A 21,786-nucleotide genomic window follows, 5' to 3' on the forward strand; every position below is an offset into this window, starting at 1 on the left:
TGTCAAATATACAGCTGGTACCGTGTTCTTCCCTCCTTATTCCACTTACCATGTCAGCCACTTAAATAAACAAACTGGCAAGCCAGGCCGAAGCACCCACCATGTCGACCCTGAAGTATCACCTCACATCAGTGCTCTAAAACAAACTCGCTTTACATTCCGTGTTCAAGCAAGGAGGTGCAAGCTAGCTGAAAACTGTAAACCTTTTATTCCAAACAAACATTTTAAATTTCGGTAAAAGCATTTCAGCTATTCAAACATTGAAATTAGCCGAGTAAACTTGAATGGACTGCCGTGCGCGAAAGGTAAATGTTAAACGCGCGCATGATACATGCAATGCAATGGTGAACGCGCTCGCACCATCTGGATTGCATTACACGGGCACTCTGACAGCTCCTAATTAAGATTAATCACTCTGCCGTGCTCGTTCTCGCACAGAATATGCCACATCGGGCACGCGTAAATTACTTACAGCCTATCACGTCAACGCTACAAAATACACAGCACAGCGAAGACGAATCACTAGGCAGATGCCAGAAAACACTAAGGAATGTGTCTGGCCAGAGCCCTAGAGATACCTTTTTTTTCCTTTAACATCAGGAGCTCGAAGCTCCGCCCACTTCGTGATGCGTAGGCCCAGCCCTAAAAAGCACTGACTGTGTGGCAGAAAAGTATTAACAGGCAGAGAATAACATTACAGTATTAAAAAAAAACTGTGATTTGAATATTTTTGTTCTTCAAAAGGCTTTTCAAGTACCTATGAACAGAATCAGACACTTTGAGTTAAAAAATAGATGACTTCTCATTGATGAGTACGGCATAACGCACTAAACTGAGTACAACCTTTGTGTGGTGCTGAACTAATGAAGCCATTTTAATTGCTAGCCAGCACCTCTGCTAGTTTGCTGCTCTCTGCAGCTGTAGTTGACAATTATCTAATTTTAATTCCAATGGCCCTGCTCTTTGTCAAATGCATTTCTCTTTCTACCCTGTCTTCAAAGAGTGAGATGAATAATAAATAAGATACTACATCAGTCACACAACTCATGTATGAAATGCGGATATTAATATATTATTCAGTCCGCCGTAAATAGACCTTGAGGAAAATTAATCTAATGGACTGCACTAAAGATATAGAACCGGACTATATAGATTTTATCTGGCATATTCGTCACTGTCTATCCCATACGCCAAACTTGACATCAAATCGTGCACTTACTCTAACTTTACTCTTTGGCCTTACCCATCACCATGTATTTCCAACAAATGAATTTGCTGGGCAGTAACCAAGGAAAGGAAACTTGATTTTCCCTACTGCAGGGACAGGGTAGAGTGATTAGACAGGTAGGGTAGAGCTTTATGTATACATAATAGAGGGGCCACTACACTGATTCAGTCACTGTGCCGAAATCTGAACAAGCGCAAATTAGATCTGTTATGGTATACCATTAAATATGTTCTGGAATCACTTCACATAGGTATCACATTAAATGTGGCACATGGCAAGAATGGAATTTCCAGTTTGGTAGGCTGGGACAGAAGAACTTAGGAAAAAATAAAGGAGTGAAGTACTAAGAGGTGACTGAGTGGGTGAAGGGACAGCACACCTTGCATTGAAAGCATTGTAAATGCCACATTAACTGAAGCGGATGCACATTTCACAACCACCACTGTAGTCACAAATTGATTGCTCCAGGCTACATTTCAGTCATAGTTGTCAACTATGCCATTGGCGAGGAGGATGGATGATGAATGGTAAGTAGGATAGATCTAGCTCACTTAACAAATACAGCGAGTCATGGGAGTAGAACAAAGAATACAAATGAATAAATAACCCTACTTAGAACTATGGCTTTGAATAATAGTGATAATCCCACATAAATAAAGTAAGCAGAGTAGGTGAGCAGCAGCATGCTCCACATGAGAAGAAGAGCTGCCTTGCTTATTCATCCAAATAATCCAAATATTCATTCATCCTTTCATTCTAATTCAACAAAGCCACCATGATTAGGCTTTACTTTCTCCCATCCAGCCTTTCACCAACATTTCCAATACATTATCCACTCATTCAATAGCAACCCTTTCTTCAAACCTTCCTTTCACCCATCCACCATGCACCCTTTCACCCACCCACCCTTTCATTCATATACCATTTCCTTTCTTTTAAGTTACCTTCCGTTCTTCCATGTCTCCCTTAAGCCATCAAAGCTTATTATGTGAGATTTTTCTGCAATGCAGATAGAAGAGTCCATAAAACTCTACCACCGCTGTGGCTGGTAAAGCTGGGGGTGGTTTCACTTCAGGGTCATTTTTTATGATGACGAGCGGCGCCATGGCAATAGCTAGTGAGCATAGTAATTGCAAGAAATGATGTGACTTACCAGTGCCCATCCCTGCTGTCGCTTCTCCCCCTACACTGACCTGCCTCCTCCTGCAGTGGCACTGAAGCTGGCATCACAGATGTTCTGTGGGGCTAGAATAAAACATTACACATAATTTAGATCCCAGATACACAACCCAAATACAACTGCAATGCAGCACTGCAGTTCAGTTAGCACGTCAGTATGTGCCAAATATCACTCTGGACATTTGATTGGTTGGTTCACAAAGTTAGATGAATCAGGCATGGAATAATGGTCAATAAAAGACGTATGGTGTTGGTTGACAAATGCAATGGGAGTGGGACCTCATACTTTTCCCCCCACCTTGCTGCACTGTCATGGGAAACTGCTGGTATTCTCTAACTATAAATTAATAGGTCTGCAGCAAGGGGATGTGGGTGGTCCATGATGATGACCATGGACACTGTCTTGTCATGAACTGAATTGTGTTTGAGCTAAATATAAGCAGGAAAAGTAAAGCCTTCTCAACAAACATACATGGTAATTTTCATTTAAAATACTAGCTGTTGGAAATGGGATCCCTGGCTGGCCAGGGCTTTCGCCAAAGTCAGTCAGAGACCACCACTCCCAAGTCAGGGCAAGGGAGTTACACACCAAGATAACCCCTACTCACCCTCTAGGTAACGTGGCGCGAGCAGCAAGGCTAAACTTGGAGGCGATGTAAGTTAAGTATTTGCGCACGCACCCCAGCAACAACAACCAAAGGCCCACCACAAAGGAAACTCCACACAAGGTTATATAAAAATAGCCTTTGTATTACACCAAAACACATTAGATAAAACACACACTTTACAATGTGCCAGGGGCACGGGCAGAATTTACAGGGGATATGTACAAGACAGGGCCACCTGGACCACTGTCAGGAATCAGAAGTAGCACTTTCAGAAATAGCACTTAGTCATAGAATATAGCACAAAATAGCACACAACCAGTAATCACTGGTAAGAGGACCTCACTAGCACCACCTGTACTAGGGAGAAAACAACCACCTATGTAATACAATACCTGTAGGGGTGTAAGAACATAACACATGATGCAATGCATAACATTCATTCAGAGGTGTAAAGAGGAAAACACATGATGCATCAACAATACATTCAGAGGTGTAACAATAAAACACAGTTGCGCAAACTCACGTAAGTCACCACCTGTGACTGTCCCTAGGCCCTCTGGCCTTGTTGGGGCTAGGACGCCCTGTGTCCCAATGTCAGGGTCCTAAACGTGGCAGTTGCCCACAAAGTGCTGGGCAGCTGGGTGAAGATGGGGCAACACGATGGAGCCTTGTGGGCTCAAGCACAACAGTGGGGCCAATGGGGGAGCCTCTCTGGGCTCTTCAACACAACTTTAGCGCCTGGAGCCTCTCTCCGGGCCCTAAGAAATGACTGTGGCCCTCCAGAGCCTCACTGGGCTCTAAGAACAAATGGACTGCCCCTGAGCCTCTCTGGGCTCCTTAACACTGGGGCGCCTTGAGCCTCTCAGGGCTCGTGAAATAATTGCCCCCCTTTGAGCCTCGGGGCTCGCAACCAGAAAATGCCCCCGAGCCTCTCCGGGCTCAAAGCAACAATGGCCCTCCCAGAGCCTCTCAGGGCTCTGCAGCCAGAATGCCCCCACGACGTTGGAGCCTCTCTGGGCTCAGAACATCCAGCAATGGCCTCGGAGCCTCGTGGCCCCCACAACAAATGCCGCCTTGTTTGGAGTCCCTCCCGGACTCGAGACAGCAAAATACCCCGCGGGAGTCCCCCAGCCCTTCTCCACTCACCGGGCTATCCTCGGGGGACTCTGCAGGCGTTGGGGTCCTTCTCGGCGGGGCTCTTCCTCTCCCCGGGGCTCTCCCTTCACATGGGAGCCCCGGCAGGCAGCAGCTTCCGCCTGCCTCTCTGTCCTGCCCCCGGCCTGCCTGACTTCCGGGTCGCGGCTGCGGGGGCGGGACTTCCGTCGGGCCGCGCTCTGATTGGCCGGCCTGACGAACCACTTCCGGGTCGTCGCGGGCAGCGCGGCGACCCGTTCCAGGCACTTTTAGGCGGGGGCTGAAGTTACCGAGGGGTCGGCACCCTCGAAGAAAAAGTGAAAAACGGGCGGCAAGGTCCCTGGCAGGGTGGGCACCTGCCAGGCGACAAAAACCCTCGAAAATATGCGAGGTGGCACTCGCTTGGGGCGGACAATGCCGGGTGGGCACCGGCCTCTGCAACCACAGCGCTCCCAGGCACTAGGCGGGCAATCACAGCGCTCCAAGCGCTATAATCAAAAACCAAGCGCTTCCAAGCGCTAGAGGGCATAAAGCGCGCTCCTAGCGCTACAAACAGGATAAAGCGCTCCCAGGTGCCCTCAGCAAGCAGGGCAGAGTGCCAGCAAGTCCCTGGGCAGGCAGGGGGGCAAGGCTGGGCCCAGAGCCAGCACACTGGGTCTCCAGGCAGGGAGACACCCCAAGTGGCGGTCCTCTGGCCCAGCAGCAGCAACAGCCCCCTCAGGATCCTGGAAGAGAACAACATCTGTGGGGACACAGCCCCATTTTTATACAGTGCATTCCTTTGTTCAAGGGTGCAGAGTGGGGGCGGAACCAGTCGCAGCTGGTTCTTGAGTACTCTGTTTACCTCAACCACCCTCTCTATTCACTGGCAGGGCTTGAGTCATTAGACACACCACAGGGGGGCGGAGCCAGCCTTGTGTGGGGAAAACCCAGCCCATCCAGGACACAGGTACACTCCTCCCACACATCACTCATGCTAATCTCCCACTCACCACCGGGCAGACCCATCCAGACTTCCTGGAGCCTGGCATGCCAGCCAGCTCCAGCCAATCACACGCCAGCACCCTCACAGCACACGTACAGCCATGTCTAGAAAGGGCGCTTCTCTACTAGACACATACATGCTGCATACACCATCTCGCAGCATTCACTCTCACGAGTTCACACATACCAGACTCAAGCCTGTACACCCCACGAATCAGGAACTACCAGGAACACATACATTCCCCATGCATTCCTATGGGCGGGCAGGCCTAGCTCAGCACATGCACTCAGAGTGCGCACGCACTTTCCACTGGGACACAGTGAAAGTGCGCAGAATCCCAAAAATCACCATTGCCAGGTCACCATTTCACGCAAAAAGTCTAGGGGTGAACCTGCCCTAAGGGCCAAAGTCCAACATAACCCCCTTCCAGCCAAAACGCAGGGGAGACCAATCACCACCGTGATGGACTTCCCTGCTTGGGGCGATAGAACACGGACGCGGGCCCACAACTGCAGGGACACCCTCCTGTTCTACGCCATGGTGAACCCAGGGGATTCCTTCTAAACACACTGTCTGGACCAACTGGGCTACCCCACTGGTACTCCCAAGTTGTCCGCGGCCAGGACCAGGCCCTGGGCCACCCAGGTGCCACTGGTCCATGCCAATTCGCAGAGCGGGGGGTAGTAACCCCTGGCACATAGGAGCCATTTTCCACTCTTCCTGACTGCAAGACAGGACTAGACTGCCACTGGTACTCCAGCCTAGGGCCTACAACCTCAGGCGGACCAGGAGTCTCGGGGAAGGCTCTCCTCCCCCTACCTCTTCTTCTAGGGTTCCTCCTCCTCCGACGAGGGGTACACCTAGAACGCCATTCCAACCCAGGGCTGATCCACTCAGGTTGCACCGGGGTCAGAGGTGGGCTCTCCCACCCTCTGCACCCCCTTCCAGAGGTCTGCCCTCTCCCACCTGGAGAAGTTCCTCTGGAAGAAGAACCGGTCAGGACACTGGTTACAGTCGTCCTACCCTTCAGGTCAGGCTGATCCTGAACATGGCCTTCCAACCTCTGGTCTAAAACATTCGGTGGAACAATTGCCTGGCACTCCAGGACTTCTGGGGACTCACACACAATCCCCCTGAGGCTAACAAATGACACATCTGTTGTGTGACTGTCTGTCTGGCGCAGATTTCCCGCCCTCTGTCCACCTGACAATGCGTGACGATCCCCCAGACCAGAAGTGTTGTTACCATGGTCACTACACGGGAACCTAGCCCAACTGGGTAGTCCCTGACCCACTGGTCCTTCCACTGGAGAACTCCCCCATTCACTCCTCACTCTGGACTCCTGTACCCTCCCTATCGGAGCGGTACTGCCAGACTCTAGAACCACAGGAGCTCTGGTTACAGACGCTCCAGGTCCTCTACTCACTAGGAGATCCTCCTCAAATGGACTAACAGGACAGCCTAGGTCCCCAACCTGGTGTTCCCTAAAGAAACCATCCAAGTCCTGAGGCAGGGCATCGGGCACCTGGGGACCCTCGGTCACCCACTTACTCCTGCTCCACGGAGCCAGGCAGTAAGCCCCTACACCCTCCTCGCTATCCTGGGACCTAGCTGGGCTACACTGAGCCTCTCCCACCACGCTGGGCTGGAAGATACCTGAACCACTTCTTTTGGACTCACTCCCTAATGACTCTAGAGAACCTCTGGCCCTTTCCCAGCGGTCGGCTTCCCTTGCCAGTAACTCTGGATCAGTAAATCCAATTTGCAACAGGTGTTGGCGCAACTCTGGCGAACAACCACTGAGCACCTGCTCTTTGACAATAAGATCAAACAAGACTTCAAAATCAGAGTCAGTGTGACCTCTACCCAAGCCCACAGTGTATCACAACATTCATCCTCAAAATCTACCCAAGACTGGTGAGACAGTTTCCTACTGTCCCTGAACTTCACCCTTAACTCCTCCTCTGGGGAAACAGGTACCAGACTGGGGGAACTGGGACTGGGATTTCCTACACTGAAATCTAAATAGCTGCCACCACTGGACCCAACCCTCCCTGGGGGATCCAGAAACTCAACACTGCGCGCAGGGGACAGTCTACCCTCCAGAGCTACTTTGCCTCTGGTGGCGGCCCTCTCTGCCTCCTCTATCCTGTCCTGCGCTAAGACCCTCTCGGTCTCCAGCTGTTGCTTCTTAACCTCCAGCTGTTGCTTTCTAATGCCCAGCTGTGCCATAGCCTGGGCATGCTCCAACCTGAGCCTCTCTAAAGCCAGCTGGTGCTCCCTTTCTCTCCTCCTATCTTCCAGCTCCTCTGGGGACAGGGAAAGGGATGAGGCGCTGCCTCCTAAACTGGACCCAGCAAGGGACTCCCTATCTATGGGGTCCTCACTATCTGCTGGCGTCCCTGTGCTATCATCTTCTTCCTCCTCTTCTGAATCTTCAGGGCTCCCCACAGACCCACCACCCTCCTGGTGTGAAGCCCGGGCCCTTTCCTCACTGCGCTTAAAATCCCACTGACCCTTTTGCCACAGGATCAGGCTGCTCCTAAGTTCGGACTGAGTGTCTAACTCATCCACCCCTATGTCTCTCTCTTCACAGAACCTTACCAACTCTCCCATACTGTATCTAAACAGATCACAGACATCAAAAGCAGGCTCCATTCTGGCAGACGTTCTAGAGAAGAGATCACACAGGGAACCTAGGGGTCTGAGCTAACGCAGGAGTACACAATTCACAAGGTATCAGCAAGCTCTCTATCCCAGAGAACTCCACTCACTTGCCTAGTGCCAAACACCATTCATCCACACACAACCCCCCCCTCGGACTAGTAAGGCAGTTTCTACCACCCCTGACTTCTCAACCTGACCACAAGTGACACAGGTACCAGACTCTGGGTGCGGGGTGGGGGACAAATGCACTGGACACAATTGCACAATGATACCTTCAGGAGAAGAAAATATGAAACTTCCAAAAAAACAATCCCCTTAAAATGTGGTCATCTAAAATGCAGAGTTTTGTGGTGCAGCCAGCCGCTACTAAGGTACAAGGCAAACACAAATCCTTATCCCACCGCTTGCCGCCAATGTTGGAAATGGGATCCCTGGCTGGCCAGGGCTTTCGCCAAAGTCAGTCAGAGACCACCACTCCCAAGTCAGGGCAAGGGAGTTACACGCCAAGATAACCCCTACTCACCCTCTAGGTAACGTGGCGCGAGCAGCAAGGCTAAACTTGGAGGCGATGTAAGTTAAGTATTTGCGCACGCACCCCAGCAACAACAACCAAAGGCCCACCACAAAGGAAACTCCACACAAGGTTATATAAAAATAGCCTTTGTATTACACCAAAACACATTAGATAAAACACACACTTTACAATGTGCCAGGGGCACGGGCAGAATTTACAGGGGATATGTACAAGACAGGGCCACCTGGACCACTGTCAGGAATCAGAAGTAGCACTTTCAGAAATAGCACTTAGTCATAGAATATAGCACAAAATAGCACACAACCAGTAATCACTGGTAAGAGGACCTCACTAGCACCACCTGTACTAGGGAGAAAACAACCACCTATGTATTACAATACCTGTAGGGGTGTAAGAACATAACACATGATGCAATGCATAACATTCATTCAGAGGTGTAAAGAGGAAAACACATGATGCATCAACAATACATTCAGAGGTGTAACAATAAAACACAGTTGCGCAAACTCACGTAAGTCACCACCTGTGACTGTCCCTAGGCCCTCTGGCCTTGTTGGGGCTAGGACGCCCTGTGTCCCAATGTCAGGGTCCTAAACGTGGCAGTTGCCCACAAAGTGCTGGGCAGCTGGGTGAAGATGGGGCAACACGATGGAGCCTTGTGGGCTCAAGCACAACAGTGGGGCCAATGGGGGAGCCTCTCTGGGCTCTTCAACACAACTTTGGTGCCTGGAGCCTCTCTCCGGGCCCTAAGAAATGACTGTGGCCCTCCAGAGCCTCACTGGGCTCTAAGAACAAATGGACTGCCCCTGAGCCTCTCTGGGCTCCTTAACACTGGGGCGCCTTGAGCCTCTCAGGGCTCGTGAAATAATTGCCCCCCTTTGAGCCTCGGGGCTCGCAACCAGAAAATGCCCCCGAGCCTCTCCGGGCTCAAAGCAACAATGGCCCTCCCAGAGCCTCTCAGGGCTCTGCAGCCAGAATGCCCCCACGACGTTGGAGCCTCTCTGGGCTCAGAACATCCAGCAATGGCCTCGGAGCCTCGTGGCCCCCACAACAAATGCCGCCTTGTTTGGAGTCCCTCCCGGACTCGAGACAGCAAAATACCCCGCGGGAGTCCCCCAGCCCTTCTCCACTCACCGGGCTATCCTCGGGGGACTCTGCAGGCGTTGGGGTCCTTCTCGGCGGGGCTCTTCCTCTCCCCGGGGCTCTCCCTTCACATGGGAGCCCCGGCAGGCAGCAGCTTCCGCCTGCCTCTCTGTCCTGCCCCCGGCCTGCCTGACTTCCGGGTCGCGGCTGCGGGGGCGGGACTTCCGTCGGGCCGCGCTCTGATTGGCCGGCCTGACGAACCACTTCCGGGTCGTCGCGGGCAGCACGGCGACCCGTTCCAGGCACTTTTAGGCGGGGGCTGAAGTTACCGAGGGGTCGGCACCCTCGAAGAAAAAGTGAAAAACGGGCGGCAAGGTCCCTGGCAGGGTGGGCACCTGCCAGGCGACAAAAACCCTCGAAAATAAGCGAGGTGGCACTCGCTTGGGGCGGACAATGCCGGGTGGGCACCGGCCTCTGCAACCACAGCGCTCCCAGGCGCTAGGCGGGCAATTACAGCGCTCCAAGCGCTATAATCAAAAACAAAGCGCTTCCAAGCGCTAGAGGGCATAAAGCGCGCTCCTAGCGCTACAAACAGGATAAAGCGCTCCCAGGTGCCCTCAGCAAGCAGGGCAGAGTGCCAGCAAGTCCCTGGGCAGGCAGGGGGGCAAGGCTGGGCCCAGAGCCAGCACACTGGGTCTCCAGGCAGGGAGACACCCCAAGTGGCGGTCCTCTGGCCCAGCAGCAGCAACAGCCCCCTCAGGATCCTGGAAGAGAACAACATTTGTGGGGACACAGCCCCATTTTTATACAGTGCATTCCTTTGTTCAAGGGTGCAGAGTGGGGGCGGAACCAGTCGCAGCTGGTTCTTGAGTACTCTGTTTACCTCAACCACCCTCTCTATTCACTGGCAGGGCTTGGGTCATTAGACACACCACAGGGGGGCGGAGCCAGCCTTGTGTGGGGAAAACCCAGCCCATCCAGGACACAGGTACACTCCTCCCACACATCACTCATGCTAATCTCCCACTCACCACCGGGCAGACCCATCCAGACTTCCTGGAGCCTGGCATGCCAGCCAGCTCCAGCCAATCACACGCCAGCACCCTCACAGCACACGTACAGCCATGTCTAGAAAGGGCGCTTCTCTACTAGACACATACATGCTGCATACACCATCTCGCAGCATTCACTCTCACGAGTTCACACATACCAGACTCAAGCCTGTACACCCCACGCATCAGGAACTACCAGGGACACATACATTCCCCATGCATTCCTATGGGCGGGCAGGCCTAGCTCAGCACATGCACTCAGAGTGCGCACTCACTTTCCACTGGGACACAGTGAAAGTGCGCAGAATCCCAAAAATCACCATTGCCAGGTCACCATTTCACGCAAAAAGTCTAGGGGTGAACCTGCCCTAAGGGCCAAAGTCCAACACTAGCTTACTAGGAACTGCTATCTGAATCTTCACGATAGACAGCACCAACATTCCAATACCCCAAGATTCTACCCTAAGAAGTCCACAACAATCATAAAAGGACTTACTGGGATCAGCAGCGGCGCTGGTGTTCAGCATCGGTTGACCAACTTCTCCCGGACCTTCAGAATCGTCCCTCTTATTGCCCTTGGGTGCTGAGGAAAGAATATAAGAAGGGAAATAAAAATAGATGAGTGATTCTGTTAATAATCCCCACAAAATGTTTTATGAAAAGAAAACGCAGTCGCTAAAACAGATGAGCTATAGTACTACTAGTCTCGATTAGATTAGAGTCAATCGTCTTTCGTAAAATCCATATTCCAAATCTCCTTAACAAAAACTACATTTGGAACTAATGTATTGCAATGAATGGTCTTTGATTCTATCTATTCCCATTTCTCAACACCCTTGATGAGCCAACTCAGTCTCCCTCATTTGCAATGCATGAATGCATAATTCACATCATCTCTGTGAATTCAATTAAATAACCTGGAACTGTACGAGCTACATAAACAAAGTCACAGAGAGAACGCGCTACTCAGTGATTCACTATAGTGACCGGAGGACAGTCTGCAATGGTGTCTTAATTAATCAGCCAAAGCAAGCACCTGATGAGAATGATTAGGTAGTGGCACCTGCTTTGCAGAAACTAGAAACTGGATTACAATAATATACCAGAATAAACTAAACATACTTACCTCAGTTAGTTATGAGCAGCATGCTATTTAATTTTTTTTTTAATTACTGTAGAACACAAAAACAACAAACAATAAATACTCACTGAGCCCCAGAATATTAACACCCAGCAGGTCAAGCAGGTCCATATTGCGGGCCATTATGTCCACCAAAATGGTACTTCAGTTGCTGGCCAGTGCGCTGAACATGGCTGGTGCACCGCAGGCACCGGCACACCATATTTTGTATATAATATTTGTAAAGCGCATCAATCATCCCTAGGGATATCACGGCGCTGGGAGTGAACTTAGAGCAAAATTCAGTTTGATTTTAAAAAAGATCATTATCTAGGAAATAAGGTGGGTTTTCATTTTTTTTCTGAACAGCAGATGGTCAGCCGTCAGGCGAAGATCCAGTGGTAAGTTGTTCCAAAGAACCACAGCTACTTTGGAGAACGATCGATCACCCATTCTAACCTTTGCCGTGTGTTTGACTGATGCAAGGGCCAAATGACATGATCTCAGGTTTCGTGGGGGAACATGAAATTGCAACTTCTCTCTATCAAGATGTGAGGTCCATTTTTCTGCAAGGTTTTATGCGCAAAACACAGGAGCTTAAAGCTAGCTCTCTGACGTACAGGTAGCCAGGGAAGTTCCCTTAGGCAATAGGATGCTGAGCTATATATTTTTTTGTTATGAATTAATTTAGCGGAAGCATTCTGGACCACCTGCAATCTGGCAAAAAGGTAGTCTGCCATGCCAACATAAAGGGCATTACCGTGGTCCAGTCTACTTAAAAGAAGTGCCTGGGTCACGGATTGTCTGCAATTATAGGGGATCCAGGGAAACAATCGTCTAAGCAGTTTTAATGTGGCAAAAGCTTTACCACATAAGGTGCGTACTTGGTCCTGCTTGGAAAGGGTGTCATCAAAGAAAATGCCCAGGTTTTTTGCTGCTCGTTTGGGTTTTGGAGCAGTACCTAGGACCTGGGGCCACAAACTGTTCTCCCAAATTGTCTGGGCGCCACCAAAGAGTAGAATTTCGGACTTCCCAGCATTACATTTTAAACAGTGCTGGGACATCCAGTTTGCAAGTTCGGAAAGGCAGTTTATTAGATTGCCCTTAGTCTCTGTATTGGTCAGTTTGTTTAGCAGGGGAATCACCAATTGGGTGTCATCTGCGTAAGAGCAAATTTCGAATCCCCACTTCCTGCTAATGTCCGCCAATGATGAGACATATGCATTAAAAAGGGTAGGTCACTCCTTGCGGGACTCCATATTTAATATTCTTTGAGGAGGAAGTGTAGGATCCCATTTGAATTGTTTGGGTTCGGTCTTTGAGAAAAGAGGCGAACCATAATAGGGCTTTACGACATATCCCTTTTTTGTATAATATTTGAAGTAATTTGGTATGGGACACAGTTTCAAATGCCGCAGTAAGGTCCAATAGGATCAGTGCAACGCTTGATTTTGGTCGACCTGTGATCTGATGCTATCCGATACTGCTAATAGGGTAGCCTCAGTACTGTTATTTGTCTTAAAACCTGTCTGTGAAGGATCGAATAAATTGTTGGTCTCAAGGAAAGCAGTAAGTTGTTTGTTAACTAGCCTCAAAACTTTAGAGAGATATGGTAGCTGTGAAATTGGGCGGTAGTTAGCAGGATCATAGATTCCGAATCCTGTTTTCTTTAGGAGGGGGAAAACCACTGTTTTTTCCATATGTCTGGGAAGCAAGCTTGCTCCAAGAATTGATTAAAAATGTTGGTAATAAGGGGACATCAGACATGCACTAGTTTGGAAAAAATAAAATGTGGGCATGGGTCAAGTGGGGATCCTGCCTTAACTTCAGACATAGCCTTTGCCACCTGTTCCTCTGAAAAAGGGGTCAGTGTGTCAAGATGGATTTTTACTGCGGGTGGGGGGCCAGATTTTCCCAATCAGTATTATCTTCTTCAGGGGTATTATCAAAAGATGCGTACATTTTTGTCACTTTATCAGTGAAAACTTTGTTAATTAACTCACAATTCTCTATCGTGGGAGTCATAGTCTGTGATAGACTAGTGGGTTTACAAAGTTCCTGAATAACTTTGTATAATTCCTTCGAAGAGCTACCATTATCTTCCACCCTTTTTGTATAATAACTTGTTTTAGCTTGTTTTATCTTCCGGTGATAATTTTTCAGCTCAGCTAAATAGTTTAGTCTATCAATGCTGTCTTTTGACAGTCTCCATTTATGTTTTAAAGTTTGCCATTTTCGTTTGCTAGTTTTTAATTCGGGTGTATACCATCTTTCTGATCGGGGTTTAGGAACTGGTTTGCTATTAAATTTAGGAGCACATTTTTCAAGTGACTTCTTAATCTCTTTTTGTAATTGGACAACTGATGTGGAGACAGAGCTCTGGAGGAGGGCGACAGAGTTTTGGTAAGTAGAATGGGTGGGTGAGTAATTAAATTCCCTACTTGATATGCTGATTCAGTCTTGGATGGTTTATTTGGTAGGGCTAGGGAAAAAGGAATTAGAAAATGATCTGTTCAATGAAGTGGTTTGATCTCATGGAAGTTAATGGTCATTATATTACAAAATACCAAATCTAGGGTGTGGCCAGCCTCATGGGTCGGTTCCAGGATCTTTTGTGTTAATTGCATTATGGCCATGTCATTTTCCAGGTGTTTAACGCCCGTATTTACTGTATTTTCGTAATGGAGATTAAAATCACCTATGACTAAAAACAGACTCTGTTTCAAACAAAGAGGAAAAAGTTGTGTGAGTAGGTCAGTACTTAATCCGGGGTGATGACCAGTAGGATTATAAATAACCGCACCACCCAGTAATACATAATTGCCCTTTGAAATTGAGAAGGCTAGGATCTCATGGGTCCCCATTTGGATGACTGTAGAGGGAGTGCAGGAGAGATGTTTTTAACTGCATGCGTGCGGGTGGAATTCCGCTCGTACGCTGACTTTTGCGAAACCGCATGTTACGTGACGAGCTGGGCTCGTCATCAGCGTAGCAGGAGGCTACCTCATGACGAGCCCAGCTCGTCATCAGCGTGCAAGGGGTTAGAGAGAATGGCTAAACCACCGCCTATCTTATCCTTTCTATTCTGTTTTAGTATTTTATACCCTGATGGTAAAGCAGAAACAATATCAGGAGTATTATTATCATCAAGCCAGGTTTCGGTGACAAAAGCAAGGTCAGGGCTTAGCTCATCTAATGTATCCCAGATCTCTGTGCTATGTTTAGGAAGGGATCTGGCATTAAAGTAGATACAATTTAAATTAAAGGTACAGTGCTGATTGTTTGTAGCTATACCTCTGACATATGTATCTAGGCAGCCCCACTTGCAGTCTAAGCATGTGAAAGGGCCTTCAAACTCCTCCGGAGAAGCTTTTGTACGGCACGGTGCGGTGATTTGTTTACCTGCCAGTTTAAAAAGCATATCTCAAGAGTAAGTTATTGGAGGGCACTCCTGTAAGGTGGAAGAAGCAGAGTGTCTGGCCCCCAGGCCAAGTCGGGCGCCGACGGGCGCCGACGGGCACGCCTTTGGCGCGCCCGCTGCGCGCGTCCGCTGTGCGTCGAGGCAGACATTCACTTTATAGGTTTCCAGTTGGACAGCTAGACTGCCAACCACCACAGCACTTCCTGCCGGGAGTAAGGTACTTCCGGACCACGTCTAAAGCTCCCTCCACTCAACCGGAACTACATCCGTGGTGGACCGGGGAGGTACGTGGTAAAAGCGAGGCGAAGTGAGCAAAAGTAAGCAAGTATGTGCAATTGACGTTATATATATATATATTTTATTTAAAAGCATGAAAATCGAAATGAACAGACTAAAATTAAAATCAATTTACAGTCTAAAATGCAATATGCAAAATATCGATGTTGGCAATAATATAAAGTCACGAGGAGCCCTTAACCAGGCACTCCGCTCTGTGCAATGAAAAACCAACCGTTCTGATCAAACTCTTAAAATTGCCTCTAGCGCGTCCACAGCACAGCTGCCACTCCCGCAGGGGGTAGGATCTACCGGGCCTGCTGCCAGCATAGAGGGGAGGTGGCACTGCAAAAAAAAAACACTAGTGCATCCTCCTCCCCCTCTCCAAAGATCACTCGGGGCTGCCCACCTGGGCAGTGTTGCTGCCCGCAAGGGAGTCTTCCCTCTGCCATTGTGCTGGTGGGGAATTAATAAGAGGGAAAAGGAAGGGAGAGTAAAGTAAAGTAGAAAGAAATAATTAAAGAAGGAGAAATAAAGTCAAAAAGTCACATAAACACGAAATAATGTACACAAAAATGTAAAATACACAAACACAAAGACACACACTATTATAAAAAATAACAAGCATTTGTAATGCAATAGGTCTCGCAAAGGTGAGATTTTGACATATTGGTATTGTAAATAACAATGCCATTTATTTCTGTGTTTAAAAAACATTTGCAAAAATAAAAGGCATTGGTGATGGGACTGTACTTATCCTCTGTGGATAGCATTTACTCTTTATCTTGCAAGCACCCTTTTTTCAAATGGAATGGTTGTTGTGATCAGCTACACCTAACTGCGACAGTTCCAAGAAAATGATTGTGAAAATTCATTGGTGCACAATCTTTCCGGTGTTTGCAACCTCTGTTGCGAAGTTAATGCAGGTAAATATTTTCAAACACACGAAAGGGTACCTATCTACTCCATGCTTTGAACCTTCTTTTAATCAGGGAATCTCTGCGGGAGTTGAGAAGGCAGCTGATCACTTAGAAATGGGAGGAAGAGATTGTTGTTTGCATTTTTGCCTTCTGATGGTACGTGCATGCTGTGAAAGCCAAATTTTCTTTGTTGTTTATTTTCAGTTTCTTCGAACATAAAGGCATAGATGCATCAAGCTAAAAAACGGTCGCAAACGGGCAGATTCTCAGAATCTTCCCCTTTGCGACCGGTATTTTTTCATTTGGAATGCATCATCCCAAATGCAAAAATCACAATTTAAGAAATCGCAAAATTGCTATTACTTAAATTGCGATTGCAATTAAGGAATCTCAAATTGAGATTCCTTAAATGCAATGCATTAAAGTAAAAAATATATATATTTCGCTAATAGGGGGAGAAAAATTACCATGAAGTTGAACTTTTCTTTTTTTTCTTTTTTATCACAAGCCGTAGCAAGAAAAAATACATTGGTACATTAATTTCTTCATAATTAGATATACATTAGACAAAAATTTACAATGTACAAGAGACAACCCTAGACGATAAAATGCCTCAGCGATAATACAAAAACTGCAATAATGCACAACTGGCCGTAACGATATAAAAACACTAGTGGAGAGACAACTAATATTATGCTTCATAATTTAAACCTACCGATGTAATACAATAAGAATATAGAAAAAATATTATTTCCGTACTTAAAATATTAGTTCCGAAACATATTAAATTGCCCAAAATATAAACAACTGGCAATAAGCAGCATCAAGATTATCATTATTATACCGTTCATAAAGTGCTAATGCAAATAAAGTGCTAATGCAAAATTGGAAAGACCGACGCTTTAAAACCACAAAAAAACATTAGTATAGTTCTAAAGGTGCTATTGTTATTACGTGCAAAATTTACCTATATAAAGTGACTAATGCAATAAAGTGCTGATGTATAGTAACACAAATAGTGATTGATTGATGCTTTATTTCGATATGCACATATCATAAAAGCAGTACAAAAAGATAAAAACAGCATGTCGAAATAAGTCAGACTGTACAAATGGAATGATAATTAAAACACGGTATGTCAGCATAAATTAGATAAAAAAGAATTAAATTGTTATGGACAGTCTTCTAAGTCTTATCAACCAAGCCCATTTTAAAAATTTTGCAACAGCACAAACAATAGGAGGGGCTGTGTTAGTTAAAAGAATCCGGAGGGCAACAGAGTGCTGACGAGTCCCCAGTTCTCTGCAAATGGGGCCAAGCCAACGTGATCTGGGGCGACCATAGTCCGGGCATTCGAAAAGGAAGTGTGGCACCGTCTCTGGTTTGTCCGGACAAGAGGCACAAAAGCGTGAGGTGGGCTGGGCTTTATTCCACCTTGAACAGAGATCCGCCAAGGGCAAGGTTCCTAGCCGAAATTTAATGAACAAGGACCTATCCAAAGCAACTGTTATAATATCCATATATGGCTCATACAGGACAACGTCTTTGAACAGCAGGAAAGCTGCGGTGGTTTTGCAATGCTGCTGGCTACTAGAGCGCTTCACGTCAACCCACTCCCAGAAAAGTTTTTTTAGAATCTTCTTTGGTGGAGCGGAGTGACTATGCCAGCAGGAGGCCAAACCCAATTCCCCTAAAAGATGTTTTATGTCCTTCAGCCATTTGATGCTACTCCAACCATCAGCATGCATTACTTCTGCCAGCCCATTGGCATACGATTGTAGCTCCGGGACCCTCCACAAGCGTGCCCAGAGCAGAAGGGGACGAAGCCGAGCCTGGTCCCTTATGGCTTTACAGCCAGTGTCCAAGAGCATTGGGATGGTCGGGCTGCTCGATGGAATAGCAAGAAGGTCCTTGATAAATTTATTTTCGGCCTTACTCAGTGAGTCGACTTTGCCCAAGCCCCACAGTTCCGATCCATAAAGAGAAGCAGGGACTGCACGAGCTTTGTAAATCTCCAGTATGGGTGCAACACAATGTTTTGAGGAGTTATTGTACTCCTTAAGAAGGGCGCCCCCCACCCTTTTGTGGGCCAGAGTCATTTTATCGATGTGGGCAGTCCAGCTCATTGCATCATTAAGACGGATCCCCAGATAATCAAATTCCGCCACTCTTTCTAGAGGTATGGAGTTCAGAATTGGAGGGGGACCAAGTTTGCGGGGTGGGTGCATGACTAGGTACTTGGTCTTGTCTATGTTAATGACGAGGCCTTTAGTGGTACAGAAATCCTGGAAGCGGTTCAGCAAAGACTGTAAACCTTGGGGGGTTTTGGAGATGAGGAGGGTGTCGTCGGCGAACAACAGAGTTGGAATTTTTACTCCACCCAGGCTGGGAGCGTCTGATGGTTCGTAAATATTTTCAAACACACGAAAGGGTACCTATCTACTCCATGCTTTGAACCTTCTTTTAATCAGGGAATCTCTGCGGGAGTTGAGAAGGCAGCTGATCACTTAGAAATGGGAGGAAGAGATTGTTGTTTGCATTTTTGCCTTCTGATGGTACGTGCATGCTGTGAAAGCCAAATTTTCTTTGTTGTTTATTTTCAGTTTCTTCGAACATAAAGGCATAGATGCATCAAGCTAAAAAACGGTCGCAAACGGGCAGATTCTCAGAATCTTCCCCTTTGCGACCGGTATTTTTTCATTTGGAATGCATCATCCCAAATGCAAAAATCACAATTTAAGAAATCGCAAAATTGCTATTACTTAAATTGCGATTGCAATTAAGGAATCTCAAATTGAGATTCCTTAAATGCAATGCATTAAAGTAAAAAATATATATATTTCGCTAATAGGGGGAGAAAAATTACCATGAAGTTGAACTTTTCTTTTTTTTCTTTTTTATCACAAGCCGTAGCAAGAAAAAATACATTGGTACATTAATTTCTTCATAATTAGATATACATTAGACAAAAATTTACAATGTACAAGAGACAACCCTAGACGATAAAATGCCTCAGCGATAATACAAAAACTGCAATAATGCACAACTGGCCGTAACGATATAAAAACACTAGTGGAGAGACAACTAATATTATGCTTCATAATTTAAACCTACCGATGTAATACAATAAGAATATAGAAAAAATATTATTTCCGTACTTAAAATATTAGTTCCGAAACATATTAAATTGCCCAAAATATAAACAACTGGCAATAAGCAGCATCAAGATTATCATTATTATACCGTTCACAAAGTGCTAATGCAAATAAAGTGCTAATGCAAAATTGGAAAGACCGACGCTTTAAAACCACAAAAAAACATTAGTATAGTTCTAAAGGTGCTATTGTTATTACGTGCAAAATTTACCTATATAAAGTGACTAATGCAATAAAGTGCTGATGTATAGTAACACAAATAGTAATAGTAACACAAATAATAATACATTTCTTAAAGTTCAAATATGATAACGTACAACATTTTGACTAATATATATGATAAAGTGCTTAACGATTGGTATAACACGGCAAATGGATTCTTGTATTTCCTCAAATGCAAATGTAATACCATCTTACAATTAACTAAAATATAACAATCACCTTCCTTTTAACAGTTCAAGCTTGTTAAAATGTTTCCAATTCCTTTCAAATCTTACAATCGCACCCACTCTACCTGCATAGGCTCTCTCAAAATTATATGTTCTTCTCATTTTATTAACCCTCTTAACATGACATGGAATCACCGTAGATTTCCAATTTTGCAAAATCAGGGACCGTGCAACGGCAGTGGAAATAAAAATAAACACTTCTTCTGATTTATTGAACCTGTTCCTTTCTTTACAGATGCCGAAAAGGGCCACTTCTGCTTCTGGAAGAAGAATTTTCCCAGTTGCTATCTCCAAGTCTGCGAAAATCTCTTTCCAGAAGGGTTCTAACTTTGGACATGAGAAAAAAATATGATACCAACCACCCTGTCCCCTGGTTTTGCATCTAAAACATTTATTCTCACATTCAGGGAACATTCTCTGTAGGGCCTCCGGGGTATAATATGCCAGCCAGCGAGAAAGAAAAGACATTTTCTTATAGTTAGCTGCTCGAAGTGCTTTGTTTCCAAAATAACATATTGCTTCCCAGTCTTTATCTGACAATACACACTGCAATGTGAGACTTATTTTCTCCAAGTGGTTAATTATTATAGTAGATGATCCAGAAGGGAGTAACTTTTTATACCAAAATCCAATACCCTTATGTTTCTCCCCATATAACGCTGTTAACAAAGCATTGGGTGTTGTATCTAGACTTCCTACCTCTTTTCTTATAAAATAAATCAATTGCAAATATTGAAAAAACATGAGCCGCCTCGGATGCGTTCTATCACTAACCATTTGCCAGCTAATTATCGTATTTTGAGTGAGAAGGTGCCTTATTTCACAAAATCCGGCCGATTCCCATTCTGTCAGATGACTTGAAGAAATCCTAAGACCCATTTTAGAACATTCTGACAGTTTCAAATAAATAGATCCATCTGAACCGTGTTTTTCAAATAGAAGCCGTAATCTTGATGAATACCCCACCAGTGTCTTATATCGTGTTCTCTTTGTAAGCTTTGCAGTTTTTAAGATAAAAATTTGAGAGCCTCATTCCTCAAGCATTCTATTTAAAAAAAGTTGTCTCTTGTCTGTCTAACCTTTAATAATCCTGCCATTATATCGAAAAAAGCTGCTTCGTAATATGTATTAAAATGGGGAAGAGCGAGCCCGCCTTGGTTTACAGGAAGTTGTATCACCGCGAGTTTGACTCTGTTGGCCTTTTTATTCCAAATAAATCTTCTCATCATGGATTCTAGTTCGTTAAAAAAGGCCATATTGACTTTGATTGGAATATTACTAAACTAAAATAAAAGCAGAGGTAGTACATTCATTTTTATCAATGCCACTCTGCCAATCAATGATAAGGGCAGTATATCCCATTGTTCTAAAAGGCTCGTGATTTTATTCTTTGTTTTTATATAATTCAGTTGAAAAGGTTCTTGATAGTCTCTGGTCACATAAATCCCTAAATATCTTATTGGGTCCCTTTTTTCTGCTTGAAACTGAAGATCTAACGAAAGAAAATCTAAATTTGAGTTTAAAATAACAACTTCCGTTTTTTTCTCGTTGATTTTATAACCCCCAATCTTCTCATATTCCTGAAGCTCTTTCATAAGATGTAGGATATTTTCTTTGTCAGGAGCCATATAAAGGATAATGTTGTCGGCAAATAATTTTAACTTCGACATTCCATCAATTGGGGAAGATATAGCATCATTATTTCTTATTTTTATTACCAGGGGTTCGATAAAAAAGGTGAAAAGCAGGGGTGATAAAGGGCAACCTTGCCTAGTGCCCCGGTTTATTTTAATCTTCCCTGCTTGCTTAGCATTTAGTATCACCTGGGCTGATGCCCCTTCATAAATATTTTGTAGCATGCTAATAATAGGGGCGGGGAATCCAAAATAACCCAAGGAAAGAAATAACGCTGACCAGTTGACTAAATCAAATGCTTTTTCTGCATCGATCATAAGAATGCATGCAGAGATTGAA

The 21,786-nt window shown here is 45.9% G+C and overlaps 1 protein-coding gene and 1 long non-coding RNA gene across 2 annotated transcripts in view; one reads left to right on the forward strand and one right to left on the reverse strand.

The window, feature by feature from the left end:
* Positions 1 to 2,392: 2,392 nt before the first annotated feature.
* Positions 2,393 to 15,027, reverse strand: LOC144766593 (uncharacterized). The gene is made up of 3 exons (XR_013597855.1): positions 14,994 to 15,027; positions 10,968 to 11,054; positions 2,393 to 2,473 (listed from the first exon to the last, which is right to left on the reverse strand). It is a non-coding gene; the product is annotated as an uncharacterized LOC144766593 (long non-coding RNA).
* Positions 15,028 to 15,296: 269 nt separating this feature from the next.
* Positions 15,297 to 21,786, forward strand: part of LOC144766594 (cornifelin homolog A-like) — a 143,800-nt gene continuing 137,310 nt past the window's right edge. The window contains exon 1 of the mRNA XM_078650385.1: positions 15,297 to 15,337. The gene's annotated coding sequence lies outside the window, so the exon portion shown is untranslated. The remainder of the gene's footprint in view (positions 15,338 to 21,786) is intronic.

The sequence above is a fragment of the Lissotriton helveticus genome, chromosome 7 (genome assembly GCF_964261635.1).
Source record: "Lissotriton helveticus chromosome 7, aLisHel1.1, whole genome shotgun sequence".
NCBI lineage: Eukaryota > Metazoa > Chordata > Amphibia > Caudata > Salamandridae > Lissotriton > Lissotriton helveticus.